Raw genomic sequence first — 5,682 nt, forward strand, 5'->3', positions numbered from 1 at the left:
ATTTTACGCCTTTAGTTAATCCTTTGTACCAAACCCAGATGTAAGCTTTTATAGAGGTAATAAAAAAATTGTTAAATAAAATTTCAATTAAATATTTTAAAACTATGAAAAAAATAGTGAAATTATGAAGAGGAAATCAATCAATAAGAAATGTAATATCGTATTTACAAAGTGTATTTACAAAGGCGTTGAAAAGCATTACGAGGTAATGCATAACTTTGAAATATGAGTTAAATGAATAATGTTATCAAACTATACAATATGAATTTTGAAGTTTCCAAAGCAAGCAATATTTAAGAATTCCTATGCTTAACAGTGTGAAAATAATATTTTTGATTGATATTATTGTTCTATAAGCAATAATTATTGCCAAATTATATGCCTTTGATTATATTTTTTTATAAATAGTTGTTACTTAAAGAATTGACTAATACTAGATATAATGTGAAATTCAGTTACTATTGAAAATATGCAAATATAATTAAGTGATTCAATAATTCCAATTATTACAAAATCAAGTATCATTAAAAAAAATCATAATCATTTTTGCTTAACCGCATTTGAAATAAAAATAAACTGATAGAGAGTTAAGTTAATTGTATAAAATGAAGTTGTATTGAAATATTATTTGTATTTTGTATAATATCCAAATAACTCTATTTATTAAAGTATAAAATAACTTTATTTATTAATTTTATTTCTATGTAATTTTTCTTTATCTCAGCCCTGTTTCCGAACAATGCACATAAAAGCAAGTGACAAAAGAAAAGTCCCGAACGAGAAAATGGCACTTGGGCAGGTCCTAAGTGCCCATGATATTTTCGGTAAATTGATTTTATTGAAATATCTAAACGCGAATCTATTTCTGGGTCCTTTACCAGATGTTGTAATACAAAACATTTAAAAAAATCGGGACGGCTTATTTATTGCGGTCGAAAGACGTGCTTCAATTTTATGGTAAATATTCTGATTGACTATTTATAGAATCACAAGGGAAAAATATATATTCTGTTACGTTTTGTGTTTTATTTGGAAAAAAAGAAATATTTCTAATTATTGGATTCGGAATTTTATTAACTTATTTTGTTTTGTTTTCGCTATTGTTATCATTATTATATTTCACAAACAATGTTTCTAATGTAGTTCAGTTGCGCTAGATAATCATTGCATTACCTTCTATTATTTATTACTTTCTTTTTCCAACAATTATAGATGTTTTTTGAATTTCCTCGAATTTAATACATAATATTGCGTAAATGTAGCATATTCAAATTTAAAATGATATCATTATTCTCTAAAAGCAAATAAAGGCAATGGGAAGGGTGTGTTTCTTCAGCAGGAAGGTATCTCTAAGTTTTATTTGCCATTAATCTACTTGAAATGGGGAAAAACAATTTTAATTCCAAATTATCTGCTAATTAAAGCTATCTACATTTATTTAACTTTTTTTTGGCTTCTTAATTGATGCCAATGGCTTGTCTCTTTAGAGCTTTAAACACTCGAAATCCAAAAGAGAAAAGGAAAAGACGTGCTAAATTCTCCTTTAAATTTTTATCCAAATCTACAAATTAAAATTTATGTGATTCATACATAAAAACTAAAATTACTTTATTACTAAGTTTTTACCAACGCCAGTTTTATAGTATGATGATATATGAAGACATTTACATCATTAAAACCTAAGCCTTTTATTACTAGACTCAGAATCCTATCCTATCATGAAAGGATGAAAAACAATGTTAAGCATCAAGAATATACTATATATCTCTCAGCACATTAATTGCTTTTTTTAACTTCCCGTAGGGTAAGTTATAGTAATCGTCCAAAAATCGAAATCAAAAATTTTTACATTTCTCGACGTTTTGAATGTTTCTGAACATTTTGGCATACCTCAGAAAAAATGGATGTGTGTGTGTGTGTGTGTGTGTGTGTGTGTTTTGTATGTCCGCGTTTTTTCGTCCACGTTTTCGGGCGCACGGATCAACCGATTTGAATGGTTTAAAAAACATTCGATTCCTATTGATAGGGAGATGTGCTGATTAGTTTTTGGCAAAGGCAGGTCCAGCCGTTACGGAGATATGGAGCAAAGAGTGCAAAAAATAGAAAGCGAGTTTTTGAGAGAACGGATCAACCGATTTGAATGGTTTAAAAAACATTCGATTCCTATTGATAGGAAGATGTGCTGATTAGTTTTTGGCAAAGGTAGGCCTAGAGGTTTCGGAGATACAGAGCTAAATTAAAAAAAAATGGCTGTTTTTGAGAGAACTAAGCGTCCGATTTAAATGATTCAAAGAACTTTCTGCTTTTTTCAACAAAATAATTGATTTTGGAAAAAAAAATTTTTTGTTTCTAATTTTTTTTCAAAAAATTTTTTTTGTGATTTTGAATTAAAAATTCAAAAAATCACCCAAGCTAAGCACAGTCTAAGCGCCACTCTGGTACAAATGTTTACCCATGTGCGTTTAGACTGTTTGTGTATTAGAGCACTTTTCCAATTTTGTGAAAATTATTGAAAAATGTGAAAATGCCGCCAAGCTGAGCACAGTATAGGTGAAAATGTCGCACAGAATTATTTGCAAATGCGTTTAGACTGTGACTATGCGGGAGCACTTTTTCAATTTTGTGTAAATTTGGCAACTATTTTTTTTTTGGAATTTGATTCGAAATGAAATGACGATTGTTAATGTTCTGGAGATAAAAAATAAATTGATTTATTTATAATTAACTTTCCATAGGGTAAGTAATCGCAAAAAAATCGAAAATGAAAATTTTTATATATCTTCACGTTTCAGAGGTTTCTGAATATGTTGGCATACCTTGGAGAAAATTGATGTATGTGTGTGTGTGTGTGTGCGTGCATGTGTGTGTGTTCGGATACAAATTTTCGTCGACGATTTCGGGAACACGGATGAAGCAATTTGAATAATTCAAAAAACATTCGATTCGTATTGATAAGGAGACGTGCTGATTAGTTTTTGTCAAAGGCAGATCTAGCCGTTCCGAAATATGGGGCAAAAAGTGCCAAAAACGGTAACTCAGTTTTTAAGAGAACGAAGCGTCCGATTTGTATAGTTCAAAAAACATTTTATTTGTAATAACAGGATGAAGATTTGATCAAATTTTCATGAAGATAGGTCTAGCGGTTTCGGAGATCTAGTAAAAAAAAACTAAAAAAATAACATTTGGCGGTCAACAATAATCATTAGACATTAGACATATGCACATCAAATTATCAGATATTTTATAGAGATTTTAACAATAAGTATAAATTTTATTTACATTTCTATAGGTTCCGCACCAATGTTTTTCCGTTAGACAGCGACGCGGCGCTTACGCGCTTTATATTTTGTCTCTATGCAGTTAAAGCAGTACGATTGCTTTGAAAAAAAGTTCAGATCTTCCAAAATATGTCAAAATGAAGATAACATTTTTTCCAAAAAAAAATTTTTATAAAAAAAATTGTTTAAATTTTTTTTTTTAAAAAAAATTTTTTTTTCAAAAAAAAGTAATTTTTTGTCCAATTTAAAATTTCTAAAAAATCTTATTTTTTCGAAGTAAAATTTTTTCAAAAATGTTAATCGTTTTTAAAAAAATAATAATTTTTGGCATGGGAAGTTCCAGCAATTTGCCTTAAGGCACGATGCCTTAATTGCCTTAAGACAGAATTCCACTTACAGCTAGTTTAATATTCAGTGGCTCCAAAAGATTATTTCGGAAAGTCAGAAGCAGCATGAGTAGGTATGTCTTTAAGTGCACAAACTTGGAGAAAATCACCTGCCTTAGATTAGAGCAAAATAGAAATTTTCTAGTATTTCATAAAATTTAGCTGAAAAATCATTGAAAAATTGCATTCTTCTTAAATATTTGAAAGAAAATGTGGTCTTAAATATTTGTTGTCCCTAAATTTTCCCGAATAGTGTGGTTTGTTGAAATTCAATACAAGCTACCAAAAGGATGTCTTTTCATCAGAAAACCATTCGTGAAGACCTAGCATTCGATCGGCTATTTTGACCGATATATTATGATGTGGTCTTATTAGATTTCTACATTTTTTATCTTAAAATACGATTTGTAAAAGAGAAAGTAGACTTCAATACGCGGTTTCTTCGATCGAATGAGTCGCCAAGTAATCGACAGCGGCTCAATGGTCTAGGGGTATGATTCTCGCTTTGGGTGCGAGAGGTCCCGGGTTCAAATCCCGGTTGAGCCCAATGTTTGCTATAATCGAATATTGACAATAGTTTTATTTGTCATTAATCTACTTAGAATAGGGAAAAGCAATTTTGACTCCAAATTGCATTCATTTAAATTTATTTTTTGCCTCCTTAATTGATGGATGCCAGTGGTGTCTAGGATCAAAAACTCGAAATCCCAAAGGGAAAAGGCAAGGGTGTGCTAAATTTTCCTTTTGCAATCTATAAATCCTTATTCTCATCCAAATCACATAAGTTTATATATAAAAACTAAATTTACGAAAACTTTTACCAATGCCAGTTTTATAGTATGATGATATATAAAGACATTCATTAAAGCCTTAGCCTATTAACACTAGATTCAGATCCTATCCTATCATGAAACGTTGAATAATAATATTAAGCATCAAGAATATACAATATATCTCTCAGTACATTAAATGATTTTTTTTGTAAATATTCAGCGTCTCCAAAAGATTATTTCGGAATCACAGAAGAAATGGCAAGACCTGCCTTTGCTAAAATCTAATCACCACTTCTTCCTATAATTAATTACTAATTGAATATTTTCTGAATCATTTAAATTGGATGCTCCGTTTTCTCAAAAACACGGTTTCTATTTTCTGCACTCTTTGCTCAGTAGCTTAGAAGGTAGGTCTTACAATGCACAAATTTGGAGAAAATGATTGCATGATTACCTGTCTTAGATAATAGCAAAATAGAAATTTTGTAGTATTTCATAATACTTGTCTGGAATATCATATTGAAATACATTCTTCTTTTTTTAAAGGAGATTTTAGAAGTTGTTTCGAAACGTAATATATGAAATTTTTTTTTGGTGCGTCAGGATGTACATTACTCCAAATACTCAGGAGCATGTTAAATATTCGAAAAAAATGTGGTCTTAAATATTCGTTGTCCGTCAATAAATCGTAATTAGTTGCCCCTCGTAAATTTTGCCAAATAGTATGATTATTCGCTGATTAATGCAGGATGTCTTCATCAGAAAACCATTTGTGATGGCTAATTTTGGCAGAAATATCTTAATTTGATTTCGTTAGATTTCTACATGTTTAATCTCAAAATATCATATGTAAAAGAGAAAGTAAACTTCAATACACGGCTTCTTCGATCGAATGAGTCGAAAGGTAACCAACAGCGGCTCAATGGTCTAGGGGTATGATTCTCGCTTTGGGTGCGAGAGGTCCCGGGTTCAAATCCCGGTTGAGCCCTATATTTTGCATTTTTTCATAAACTAGTAGTGCATGGCATCATGCCAAAAAATCGATTCTTGAGTAAACAAAATTTGTTATTATTAAGATATCTATAAATATGTGATAATTTGATGCGCAATTGTCCACCTTCTATCATTTTTTTCCTTTTTTTATTGCGGCCCCGAAAAAGTTCTTCATTTCGTTAATACAAATAAAATGTTGTATGAATCATTCAAATCGGACGCTCTGTTCTCTCAAAAACAGAATTACCATTC

At 30.3% G+C, this 5,682-nt stretch overlaps 2 non-coding genes across 2 annotated transcripts; both read left to right on the forward strand.

Annotated features, from left to right (window-relative positions):
- The first annotated feature begins 4,138 nt into the window (after nucleotides 1-4,138).
- On the forward strand, nucleotides 4,139-4,210 carry Trnap-ugg. The gene has a single exon. It is a non-coding gene; the product is annotated as a tRNA-Pro (tRNA).
- A 1,143-nt stretch (nucleotides 4,211-5,353) lies between these two features.
- Nucleotides 5,354-5,425, forward strand: Trnap-ugg. Its single transcript has one exon. It is a non-coding gene; the product is annotated as a tRNA-Pro (tRNA).
- Nucleotides 5,426-5,682: the final 257 nt, after the last annotated feature.

This window comes from Ctenocephalides felis, unplaced genomic scaffold, assembly GCF_003426905.1.
Source record: "Ctenocephalides felis isolate EL2017-DRISC unplaced genomic scaffold, ASM342690v1 CF-g0.4_SCAFFOLD_02545, whole genome shotgun sequence".
Taxonomy (NCBI): domain Eukaryota; kingdom Metazoa; phylum Arthropoda; class Insecta; order Siphonaptera; family Pulicidae; genus Ctenocephalides; species Ctenocephalides felis.